This window comes from Bidens hawaiensis, unplaced genomic scaffold (assembly GCF_021521415.1).
Source record: "Bidens hawaiensis isolate Kalapana, Puna unplaced genomic scaffold, B.hawaiensis_p1.1 tig00001412_1, whole genome shotgun sequence".
In the NCBI taxonomy this organism is placed as follows: domain Eukaryota; kingdom Viridiplantae; phylum Streptophyta; class Magnoliopsida; order Asterales; family Asteraceae; genus Bidens; species Bidens hawaiensis.
The window spans coordinates 3,866,365-3,880,378 of NW_027491079.1; the positions used below are offsets into that span (position 1 = coordinate 3,866,365).

Below are 14,014 nucleotides of genomic sequence, written 5' to 3' on the forward strand. Positions count from 1 at the left end.
TGCCAACTACTTTTATGAAGACAAAAGGCTGTCCTAGATTAAAGATGCCAAGTACAATGTGCCTAAACCAACAACTATCTGCTTGTATTTTTATTTGAAATATATTTATTTTAACGCTTCCCATTTTGTAGCCACACTATTTATCGCCTTTCATGCATCCAAATAGTTCACCTGCAGACTTGTGCCATGGCTTTTTTTGTCAAATTGACAGGGCTCTAAGGAAACACTTGGACAGATTCAAATAGTTGTTTCAAGAGGCCGGCGATAATTTCGGCTAAGCTAATCCGTTTATCCTTTTACCTATTTACTTGAGAGAAGCTATTTTAAGAAAATTAGAGAGCAAGTCATCTCCTTTTGGAATATAGTACACCCCTATAGAAATGTTTGGAAAAAACTCACAGCTTAATTAAGCCATGGTCGCATATCAATTTTAACTCCTGTATTCTACTTCATTAAATGAAATGCTGCTTAATTAATCCTATCGTACGCGAATCTACTTCTACATAATATTGCCTTTTCACATATCATCAATAAAACATCACTTGATGATAAAACGTATAACAAGTGAATTGCGAGTGTAATAGTTGTAATTTTCGTGCATCTGGGTATTAGTAGTCCTATTAATGCATAGAGTTACGTTTATAAACAAAATTCAAAAACTTGGCTAAACAATACAAGCATAATCAATGATGGGGATCCGAGCACGTAAGAGATCTTTACAATAACAATATCATTCAATGCTTTTGGTTGGTCTGTAAGGTCAATAAGGCACGTGGTATTGTGCAATGCAATCACCTTAATTAAAAGCTATAACCGCAAGTTTACAAGAATCCTGAAGGAAAACCAGTTGTGGGCATGCATCTAGTTTGTTGCTCGTTTAAACATGGATAATTTTCTCGCCATTTTTCAAGAATATAAAGTTGTCTCCCAGTCTCACAACGTCTTTACTGCAACATTAAACAGAGGTAGCATATTAGTTGGAGAATGCTGACCAATTAATGTGCTCTTTAATTACTCATTCCAACAAAAGTGTACATTTTCAAAATTTTATGTTATGGATGTTGTCTACCTTCTCACCTTAATTATGAGCATAACATAAAGGCTTTTTGGCATTCATAAGCATGTCAAATAAATTGTTCATACTATCTACTTAGAGCATTTAGAGCATTCACATCCCACACTCTATATCACACTTCATCACAAAAGTATTAGTTGGAGAGCATTGAACCGATGAATATTCATCTAGGACCGATTGAACATTGTCTATCTTCTTGGCTTAATTTCTTAGTTTTGTTTGGTTCTTAATATCTTTGATTAGTCTAGTCATATTTCGGTAGGAAGATCCTCCCTCTTCTATTGCTTTATTTGCCAAATTACCTAGATCTTTTGCTCTTTTTCTTCTCTCTTCTCTCTTCTCCTTCTCCCCCTTCTTCCATTACCATCTCTATAGCCTTTAAAAATGCATCACTCTTTACCAACTCTCCATACTTATCTTCATCAACCAAAAGCCCTGCAGTTTTTTGAGCACCAACACTAACTCCAATTCTCAACACTTGTACAACTAACTTCTCATTGTAGAACTGCTCTTCAAACTGAGGCCAGGTTATCAAAGGAACACCTGCAGAAACCCCTTCTAGAGTCGAATTCCAACCACAGTGTGTCAAAAACCCTCCAATCGCAGGGTGCGATAACACTAGTAGTTGTGGAGCCCACCCATGGATCAACAGACCTCTATCTTTGGTTCTCTCTTCAAACCTCTCTTCATCTATCCATTTTTCAATCATTTCAGTCTTGTGACCTGCTCGAACTACCCAAATGAACGGTCTTTTCGATGACTCTAGAGCTAAAGCAAGCTCTATGAGCTTTGAAGGCTCAATTCGACTAATACTTCCTAAACACGCATATATCACCGAACCATTTTGTTGACAATCTAGCCACTTGAGGCAGTCGTTTTTGTTAACTGATGACTTATTACCTCTCTGGACCTTCTCTGATTCATCCTGCTGGCATAATGATAATGGCCCTATGCACCAAACTTTATCATCTTTCACTTTCTGATATTCATCAACATATACTCGCTCCAACTCCTCAAAACTGTTTACAACTACTCCATATGCTTCAGATTCGGACACTCGAAGCTTTTCATTATGATCCTTAAAAGCTTTAATGCTCGGATTGAATGCAAAAGGAAGTTGGGATCTTGTTAATTCAATACGATCAGGCAGACCGGGCAAAACGAATGACTCGGACTCACCCACGCTTTCATATACCTTTGAGAGGTATAAAACATGATTACACATTTGTGAGAAGCAATTCATTCCATTAAATAGAATTCTCGGAATTTGAAACTTTTTCGCTGTTTCCCCTGGCCACAGAAGAAACGAGGCGGCTAATATACAGTTTGGCATAGGATTAAGCTTTTCAATATATTGTTCAACTTGTGCTTGTAGTGAACCATAGGCTTGCATAAGCGCCCATGCCAGTCCAAAATCCGGAAGATCGTCTACGCTTTCACATCCTTCTGGCAAGCCGAACTCCTTATATGGAAACGAGAATTCAACAAAACTAATGGGGAGCCCTGAATTGATTGCTTGATCGAGGATCAACCCGAATCTGAGGGCATTAACTGGGGTGGTGACAATGGTGATTCGAACACCGTGTTGAGCAAGTAATTTGGTCATGTCAATGATAGGGATATAGTGGCCTGGAGAATTCATGGGTATAACAAGAAAGTGAAGCTGGTTTTGTTCTTGTGATTCTTCTAAAGCTATGCGAGAGTCTGGTTAGTGTGATGGAGAGATTGTATGATCTCTGAGTGATGATGAATTTTAGATACTTATAACTCAAAATATAAACCAATGCATAGATCATCCCTAGGAACTTTTTGGCTAAATATGCCAATATAAATATTAGAAAGACAAAAAGGCCGGCCAAGATTAAAGATGCTAATTGCCAAGTAGAACTGTACCAAAAGCATAATTTATTTACTATTTTTTTTTTAATGTTGAACGGCTAAAGCAATATTTATCTTCTTGTCTATATGCTAATTGTTCATTTATTCTAGACTATATTACAAATTACGTACTTTATGTTTGGGGTCAATTGTAAATTATGTCCTTTAACTTCAGTAAGTGTACTGAACTTCTCTAAAATTCATACGCTGTTTTACTTTTCGTCGTTTACAATAACTGATGTTAGTTATTTGTTAAGTGTGAGGTAAAATGATTAAACTACCATTTCTTTCAAAAAAGAAAATAACAACATATTGAAAACAAAAATAGAACATGAGGCTAGCTTAAATAAAACCAAAAGGATACAAACCCCCCATTCCCTTGAACCGCCGGCTCCTCCCACTAGTACAAATTCGATCTTTTGTTGCAGTCCGATATTCTTCTTTGAAGCGGTTTTAAAGAAAATCACATTGAAAAACATATTCAACACAGTATACAACTTCCTTGTGGTTTAACCATTAGCTAGAGAATTAAGTGAGGGCTAGCTCTAATACATATATATTTCCTTCTCTTATTAGGTAGGAAAACAAAAATGCACACACATGACAAAGACACAATGGGCTAGAGTCACAGAGTACATAAGGTGTTTTTATAGGGGATTGAATAAAGTATTCTTAGCTTGAATTAGTACGTACTAGATTGGTTCCTGATATCTTGAATTAATCGTTCCATATTCAGGTGGGATGATCCTCCCTCTTCTATTGCTTCATATGCCATCTTACCGAGTTCTTTAGCTCTCTTCCTTCTATCTTCGCTTTCTTTCCCATCTTTCATCACCGTCTCTATAGCCTTCCTGATTTCCTTGCTCGTTACTACCACACCTGACTTCTCTTCTTCGCCCAAATGCACGACTTTTTGTGCACCAACACTAATTCCAATTTGCAAAACTTGTACAAGTAGCTTTTCATTGTAGAATTGTTCCTGAAATTGAGGCCATGTAACCATTGGGACGCCAGCGGATATCCCTTCTAGTGCCGAATTCCAACCACAATGAGTCAAAAACCCTCCAATTGCAGGGTGTGATAAAACTAGCAGTTGTGGAGCCCACCCGTGGATCAGGAGAGCCCTCTCTTTGACTCTCTCTTCAAACCCCTCTTCATGTATCCATTTTTCTATCTTTTCAGTCTTGTGGCCTGCCCGAACTACCCAAATGAACGGTCTTTTCGATGATTCTAGAGCTAAAGCGAGCTCAATGAGCTGTGCAGGCTCAACCCGGCTGATGCTTCCTAAACAGGCATAGATCACCGATTCGTTTTCTTGAGAATCCAGCCACGTGATGCATTCGTTTTCGTTAATTGAGGACTTGTTACCTCTTTGGACCTTCTCTGTTGCATCCTTGTGGCATAGAGATAATGGCCCTACACACCAAGCCTTGTCACTTTTAACTTTCTGATATGCATCTGCATATTCTTGTTCCAACTCCTGAAAACTGTTTATAACTACTCCAAACACTTCTGACTCGGATATCCGGAGCCTTTCACTGAAATCCTTCACGTCTGTGGATCCCGAATTGAACATAAAAGATAACTGAGATTTTGTTAGTTCAATACGGTCAGGCAAACCAGGCAAAACGAAAGAGGCCGACTCGTTGACATTTTCATATACCTTTGAGAGGTATAAAACATGGTTACACATCTGAGTGAAGCAATTCATTCCATCAAACACAATCCTCGGAATCTGAAACTTTTTCGCGGTTTCACTGGTCCATAGGAGAAATGAGCCTGAAAGTATGCAACTTGGCCTAGGATTAAGCTTTTCAATATATTGTTCAACTTCTTCTTGTAGTGAACTATGTGCAAGGAAAAGATCACCGCCCAAGCTCAGATTAGGAAGATCATCCAGGCTTTCGCAGCCTTCGGGTATACCAAACTTCATGTATGGTAACTGGAGTTCAAGAAAAGAGATGGGAAGACCTGATTGGATTGCTTTATCAAGGATTGACCCAAATCTGATGATGTTGACTGGTGTAGTGACTATGGTGACTCTAACACCATGTTGAGCTAGTAGCTTGGCCAAGTCAATGGTGGGGATATAGTGGCCTGGAGATCCTAAGGGTATAACCAGAAAGTGAAGCTGGCTGGGTTCCATGTGAGAGTCTGACTAGTATGATGGTGGAGAGATGGAGTCAATGTGTGATACTGAAATGCATTTGTATTCTAGTTAAATGCACAATTCTTGATAAGATTGGGTAGACCACCAGAACTTGGCTACTAGGATAACTCCAACTGTTATAAGGTTATTTTATTTGTTAATAAGAAAGAAAGTCACCTATGATGTCACACTGAAAGTTAGGTACTTTAAGAAAATAAAAGGAAACGTGTATAGGTTCAATTCTGCCAAAGACATGGATTACATTTTAAGTAGAGCATAAACGAACGGAACAAACACAAATGGGGCTTGTTCGTGTTCATTTATTCAACTTTAAACAATTGAAAACGAGCGTTAAGAAAGCAAAAGAACATATTTTCTTGTTCATGCATGTCCGTTCATTAAGAAAGCAAGCATGTATTATATTGGTTCATTAATATTCTAAACGAACGAAAATAAACATAAACAAACATGTTCCTGTTCATTCATTTGTCGATTCACCAATGCTTGGTTCCCCAATCGACTGCTAAGGTGTGACAACGAAAACCCAATTCGGTAATTGCATGATGGGCAAATTAGTAAATTAAACCTAACTCGTTTAACCGTATACACTTCACACTAGTTAAGAGTCCAATTTTTGTTTTAGTTATGTAACCCACCGAGTGGTATCCGACATAATTAAATATATATACAATCTTAGCGTGATTCTATTTACTAGATCAAACACTCCAAGGCGACTAGGCCCATCATATCTCATGATTAATTGGCCCCATTCCATTACTATCAACTAAGCCGAAGACTAGGCCCAACGATTTCAAAGTGTTTTGGCTTGTTCGGCCCAAATTGAAGATGGATGTGTAACTTAACTCAAGGTTCTCTAAACGAAGGTTGGTTTATTGAATATATTAGGATAATAACCCGTGTTACACACGGGTGTAAAATATATCAAAAAACAATATTAAATATAAACTATGCATTCAGTCAACAAAAATATTTGACATAAGTTTTTTACTCTCAAATGTTACAAAAGATGTTAAACTATATCTATAACATAAAAAGAAAATACTTTATAAATAAATAATGCAATGAATAAGAAATAATATAACATAAATGAATTATTAGACCTGAAAAAAAATAAAAAACACATATTAGTAAAAGATTTTGTAATATTAATTGAAAACTAAGTTTACAAACATACCAACTTTAAACTGTATCACATTAAATTTTCGAAAATATCTTTGTAAACAGCTTTATTTAATTTTTTTTAAATGTTCCTAATTGTTCTAAATAACGTTTTTTTCTTTTTTCTTTTAGAGTGTTTTTTATAAATAATTTTCAGATATATATATATATATAGCATTTTTCATTTCATTTCTTAATAAATAAATAAATAAAACTTAAAGAACATTCGGTTTGATCACCATTCACCGGCTCTTCTTCTTTCTTCAAGAGTAAATCAAATCATTGACAAGGTGGTTATTAATTGGAATAAATAGACTTAATCAGGAATGCTATGTGGATATGCTAGAATAAGGACATGTGAAAAGAATTATCTTGCTTTAATAATATATTAGTAAGATTATTACTTAAAACAATGGAATGCATTAATCGTCTATATAACTGAACAAAACATAAAATAAAAATAAAAAAAAGTAAACATGGTATGTGTTAAACTCAACCCAACATGATCTATTTCGACCGATATCTTAAAGCTACTAATCCGAACTAGATACAAGTTACACACAACCCGACCCACTGGTTACATCAACACTCCTTTAACTTTGTTTGCATGATGCATTATGTCTTGAATCAACAAAGTCAAGTTCAAGAGCGAAGACCCTCCCTCTTTTATCGCGTTATTAGCTATTATTCCAAGCTCTTTAGCTCTCTTCCGTCTCTCAATTCCTTCAATCTCATCATCCATAACTTTCTTAATAGCCTTCTTAACACTCTCACTCTTAACTTTTACTCCAAACCGATCTTCTTCGCCCACATGAACAACAGAATCAGCTCCAACACTAACACCAATCCCCAATACTTGCACTACAAGCTTCTCATTAATAAACTGCTCTGCAAACTGCGGCCATGTGATCATGGGAACACCCGCAGAAACTGACTCTAGAGTTGAGTTCCAACCACAATGTGTTAAAAACCCTCCAACCTAAGGGTGGGACAATATTACCACTTGTGGGGCCCACCCTCGGATTATTAACCCTCTATCTTTAACCCTCTCCTCGAACCCACTTTCCGCTAACCATTCCTCAACCTCTTTCTCTCTATGAACCGATTTAATCACCCAAATGAACGGGTGGTTTGACGCTTCTAGGCCTAACCCGAGCTCAATAAGTTGTGAGGTGTTAATCCTCACAACACTGCCAAAAGAAGCATAGATTACCGAGGTGGGTTTTCGAGAATCAAGCCAGTTTAAGCATTCGTATTCATCGATCGAGGCTATGTTTCCTCTTTGAGATTGAGCCGAATTGTCACTATCGCATAGTGATAGTGATCCTATACACCAAACTTTTCCCCCTCTTAGCTTCTTGTACTCATTAACATATTCTTGTTCTAGCTCCTCAAAACTATTAATCACTACACCATAAGCCCTCACTTCAGAATCCCTAGCCCGCTGCCGAAACTCACTTGTGTCAACTGAGCTCGGGTTAAACTCGGCTGGGAGCTGGTTTCTTGTGAACTCAATCCTATCAGGCAACCCCGGGACAACAAATGGTTCTGATGCAGGCAAACCTTTAAACACCTCGGATACGTACAAATTATTGTAACATAACTCATTAAAACAGCTCATTCCATCAAACATGATTCTAGGAATATGATGCTTATCCGCAAAATCACCCGTCCAAGACATGTACTTATCCGATATTATACAATCCGGACTAGGGTTTAGCGTTTCATAACATTCTTCTAACTTTTGTTGTAGCATGCCAATGGCAGCCAAGAAGTTTGGGACTAAATCCATACTCGGGATCTTATCCGTGCTTTCACATCCTTCGGGTAAGCCGGCCTCTGCTGCTGGAAATGGGAGCTCAAGGAAATGGACGGGTAGTCCGGATTTGATTGATTTGGTTAGTGTGGCGCTGTAACGAGTGACATTGAGAGGCGTGGTGGCGACTGTGACCGTAATGTTGGGTTGTTTTGCTAAGAGTTTGGCCATGTCTATCATGGGAATACTGTGGCCAGGGGCTATGTGAGTAACTAGAAGGAAGTGGAGTTTGTTGGTGGCCATGATTGAATAATATTGTTGTATGAGTTTAGTATGTTGATAGATGTAGGAAGTGGTAAGATTTGGTGTATTTATAGAAGAGAAACTAATCATTTATTAATAAAGCCTTCTTGGAACGTGACATATGTTTTGAAAAGTATGAGTCAAGATCGTGCAAAGGTTTGATTCCTTGGTCTTTTATGACCAGCCAAAAAATAACGAGGTAAGGAGAACTAAAAGACAACACAACACGTTACAAACATAGAAAGGTCAAACTGGCTAGAAGAGGCTAGACCATGAATAGTCATAGTCCTCCTCCTCGTCGCCGTCGTCCGGTGGCAGAGCAAGGAATTTTTTGCCTATGGGTTCAGGATTTTTTAATGGTCAATTTTTTTTCGGAGTCAAAGTTTTTGGGCTCGGATAGGTCAATAGGTTAGATAAATAAAATATAATATCATTACCACAACAAAAGTATATCGTCAACATTTAATATAGCCATCATATTAAATAAAAAAAGGTATTGCTTATTATTGTTGTTCCCAGCATGTTTGCATGTTTAAAAACGATTCATAACATCTTTAATCGCAACTTTCAAAACGAACTTATTTTCAACATAACAAATGTAAGCATCATTTATATAATCGATTGAAGCCTTGAAGTCTTGAAGCAATCAAAGATAGAGTTGACCGGCCATTGTTGTTGTCAGGTTGCAGTTTGAAGGAGAGGCGGTGGTTGAATCCTTAAGGCGAACTGACGAAGAGTTGATGACGAGTAGACGACGTCTGGACTATAGTCGATAGAAACATAAATTTATTGGTCGTTATTTTTGTTCTTTTTATTTAATTTTTATTTAGGTATTATGTTTAATTAAAAATATTATTTGGATTGGGTTTATTCACCCATTCTATGAATAGTTTTGGGCTTTTTTATAATCTATAGGGTTGTTACTGGCCAGTTTACAGTTCCTGTTAGTAAATTTTGATAGTTCTATTAAAGCTTTTTATAGTTTATAAAAAGTGATTCATTACTAATAAAAATTAACTAAATTTTTCATAATCAGTGAGTTCGAATGTTTTTTTAAATGATATTGGGTTTGCTCGTCGAAAAAGAATGGATTTACTTATTAATTCATACCTTAGGTTATAAATAAAATAGAAAAACGACCAGGTTCGGCTGAACCCGGTATCTTTATGTGGCTCTGCCACTGCCGTCGTGGTTGTCTCACCAAGACAATTAGAAAGTATAGATACAGATAAAATTAAGTTCTAGAGGATACAAAACTACAATAGTAGACCTTCCTCATATGTTTTTTATTGTAGAATGATATTTAATCACATCTTACTAATAGTAGAACTTTATGGGTAGTATTCTGTATTATTTATTGTTAGCGTGAAAGTTATATAATAACTTTTGTTATTACCTATACTATTCCATTTTAATTAATTTCTGCCAAGGAAGTTCTATTAGATTGTGTATTTTGGAATAACTTTCAAGAGCTAGTTATCGCATCATGTCACTGTCACGTAGGCAATAGAGTTTTAACTTAACTAGCGCATTGTGGTTTAATTTGGTTTAACTAGCATTTAAAATAAAAGAAAAAAAATAAAAAGTAAATAAATATGTATGTGTTTGAATATGATTGGTGAGTTTGAAGTGAACCACATCCACCAAGAAGGGACGGCGCCGCTATTGACATAGCGCTAGAAGGCAAAAGAGGGCTAGGCGCCATCATGGTGATCATGTTGTTGTGGTATGGCAGCGTTATGTATTGCTAATTGGACCCATAACGCTTTTCTTTTATCACGACGAAGAGCCTTACCATGGAAGTATTCTATTACCCATACTATTCCATTTTATTTTTTGTTGACACTTTGTTACAACAGATTGGCATAACACATACTAACCCGTATCTATCACACCCTAACTTATGACGGAATATGTCGGGGCGTAAAGTTGATTATTCAGTAGCTCAAAAGACACTAACATTAAGTGACAATGACTATTGATTTATTAACAATTACTCAAGCACACATTACAATAATATAACAATTCAATACAGTATGATTTGATTATTACAAAACCTAAAGCCAATCTAAGTTGTCTTCTAGATTATCCAAGTCTTTGCTTATCAACCTGTAACACACGTTAAAATAAATTTGATCAACATAAAGTTGAGTGAGCAAACACAAGTTTAAATAATATAATAATATAAAAAGACAATTCTGTTGCGGAGGCGGTAGCAATAATTAGTTTAACAAATGAGATGTCTTTTGGCCATGACTCTCGAACACGGTCAATGGTTACTCGGACTACGTGTAAATAAACAAATAGTGTGTCTTTTGGCCATGACTCTCGAACACGGTCAATGGTTACTCGGACAAATATAAAAAGTATGTCTTTTCCCTTGACACAAAGTCAAGTTACTCGGGCTGTCGTATGATCATACTAATGAGGATGAGGTGGCCCAATCGCCAAACCAATAAACATATAGACAAGTAGCATATAAATTATTAACTGTGCAATACACGTAACGCATATAAATAGAATTGTTGTTAAGGACTCGTTTAGCATAAACAGTTGAAATAGTGGTATTACCCCCAAAATAAAATATGAAAAAGGGGTGTGATTACTCACCTTTGCAATTAAGCGAGCCAACCGAAAGGCCGAAGTACACGAGAAAATAAACAAGTGCATAGGCCATGCGGGATCCCGAAAATAAGTCCTGTCGATGCGTGTGAAAATGATTTTCCCACGAAAAGCAAAAGGACGCACATGACTCGTTAACCGATACCTAATACAAGTGTTTAACTATGAGAGTGTGTTCAACAACACATGACCCTACGACTCACATAAATACCAACACACAATACACAACTTGACCCAATGACTCATTAGTTATAGCCTTTATGTCAATAGTATTAATATGTTCTAACATGTATCCTACATCAAGCAATGATCAATCAAGCAAGCATTTATCATGTAACTCAAATTCTGATAATACAACTGACGAGACAGATTTTAGCATGCAAAGGCTGATTTTATTGACCTAGTTGTATATATATACAATTAGCAAAGATTCTTTGCATATAGGTTTGTACATAATGCATATCTGTTTTGGGGAGTGATCTTTTGAGAACCATGTTGAGTTGTAAGAACTTAAGAACTCCATTTTAGGCCACACATTTAATTAAATGGATTGGAACATGTGGTTGAGATTAAATTTGGCAAAAAAGTCAAAGTATGAGAGAGAATAAAGATGTAAGTGGTTACACTAACTTTTACGTCAATTACACATGTGTAAAAAGTCGACTCGGTGCGTAAAAAATTCTGTAATTCTTTTACATTTATGTAACCTACATATATTACGCATGTGTAAAAAAAATTCGAAAAAAAAAATTGTTACACTGAGTTCTTTCGAGTTCTTAAAACTCAAAAGGGTTCTCATTTGAAATCTCCCCTAGTACCTTTCTTAACACCATATTTGTACATTTCTTCCCATGTTTTTTACAAATTTAAATAAGTCTACAAATGGGTCCCTCACTCTAACATGACACCCAACTACCATGTATTTTAGTTACAATCACTAACAAAATTACATCCGAAGGGTCATTTTTTTTCTAAGGGTTTTTCAAATTTGCGTGTTCAATTGTTCAAAACACGACTCATATAGTTATTCATGTTGTACCTCCGCAATGTGCGAACTACAAACTTTTCATTCTAGAGTTTGTAAGTTAATATACTGTAACACGTGTGTGTGGTTCAACATTTTTATGTTTATGTTTTGCCCGTTTAATAGCCCCGTCATAATGCGTGGATTCTAAGTCGACTTATTTATTCATTTCTATCTTTTACGTTTAGGTCTATTTTTTGTGTGTTAACACGCGACAACGAGTGTGCATGGTTCAACATTTTTACATCAGTTCTCTTAATTGTTCACGAAAGTTATTGGTCGTGGGAGAGGCGAGAGTGGATGGTGATCGAGGCGGTGGTCGTGATTTCATGCTTTTTTGAGTGGCATAGATATGTAATTTATCATAAAGTGTATACAATAATTGAATAAAATAAATGTTTTTACCCCCTCCGCAATGCGAGGGCGTTAATACTAGTATACTAAAAATATAAATTATGAAAAATTCATACAGTAGCGTAAATGATTAGGCTTCTTAATCAATTTGTATAATATTTTTATCATGCACATAATGATCACAATAATTCATTTACTCAGCTAGATACAAACAGTTTATCAGATTGTACAACGAAAAGTATTGGCATGGAACTTTAACAATATAGATTCAAATCAAACAAGACCAATTGAGTTATATTCCTAACTCTTAAACTTAAGTTGCACAAGTGGAACCAACCAATTTGGAGTTGTCATGAAAGAGTTATGATGTCGGGAAGACAGACCAGAAAACGACTCCCCGAAGCAGATTTGACACACAATCTTATCAAGTTATAAACACTATTCAAAAATCTTCCAAAAATTACAAACTATAGCTTTATGGAAATTAGACTCATAGTACTATATTCTAGAATAAAGAATTGATCAAAAACATCATGTTATCATCGAATTACAGTCCAATTAATAAACGAGTACGAATCTGTTAGCAAATTGTTGTCATCAAAACTCAAACTCTAGCATGTTTATGATATCTCTAGGGTTCTAAATCGACTAAGTACAATCATTTAACATCATAATCATGTTATATCTTCAATATTACAGAACTTTGGACCTAGGGTTTCACCAAGAACAATGGGATTCGCATAAAGCAACAATCAAACGTTTAGCACTTACTAGAATGATCAAACTAACGTACAATCATTACTCTAAACACATAACAACAATCAACACTACAAGAAAAAAAGGCATTAGTGGCGACACTATTAGCGGCAACGCGGATTATTAGCGGCAAGTCGCCGTTAATAGTCCATGTCGCCGCTAACAGTGTCGCCACTAATAGCTTGATCCGTGTGCTTTGTTTTCACGTGCTCCTGATCGTTGATTAAGATTTGATCCAATGGCTACAAACCCATCTCCATACCCACATTCTTCAACAAAACCAAACCACACCCCACACTTATTGAAATCTGGATCTAGACACCACTACTCAACCACACCCTCACCACCCATCTTCTTCAAGCTACAAGCCACCGTCAAGCTTCAACATCTCCGCCACCGACAACCGTCAACGGCTCCGCCACCGTCAAACTTCAACAACTCCGTCACCAACCACCTTCAACCACTGTCAAGCTTTGAAGCTCCGGCGAATATCATGTTTCCGACCACCTGCGAACTTCAGCCACCTGCTCCGGCCACATGCGAACTTCAGCCGCTGTCAAGACCTTCACATGCTCCGGCATCTTGTAATTTGATGTAAAAATAATGCAAAAATCATGTAATTTAACAAATTTAATGAGAAACTACGCGTCTTTTATTCATTTTCGAGCTCAGTTTGATTAATAATAGTGTGTTTTTGAGTGAAAAATGATCTCCGGCAAACTTAAATTTTTCCGGCCACCTGCAACTTTTTCGCCGGCGAACTTTCCAGCAAAGAATTAGCGGCGACAAATGATTATTAGCGACGAATTATTAGTGGCGACTTATTAGCGGCGACATTCGTTACTATTAGCGGCGACATGTGTCACCGCTAATACGCCTTTTTCTTGTAGTGCAAAGACTTAATTGGACATCTAGGGT

At 36.6% G+C, this 14,014-nt stretch overlaps 3 pseudogenes; all 3 read right to left on the reverse strand.

The window, feature by feature from the left end:
* Window positions 1–1,265: 1,265 nt before the first annotated feature.
* On the reverse strand, window positions 1,266–2,792 carry LOC143574709 (UDP-glycosyltransferase 73C1 pseudogene; annotated as a pseudogene).
* Window positions 2,793–3,477: 685 nt separating this feature from the next.
* LOC143575721 (UDP-glycosyltransferase 73C5 pseudogene) lies at window positions 3,478–5,222 on the reverse strand (annotated as a pseudogene).
* Window positions 5,223–6,858: 1,636 nt separating this feature from the next.
* LOC143575470 (UDP-glycosyltransferase 73C4 pseudogene) lies at window positions 6,859–8,340 on the reverse strand (annotated as a pseudogene).
* Between the last annotated feature and the right edge of the window lie 5,674 nt (window positions 8,341–14,014).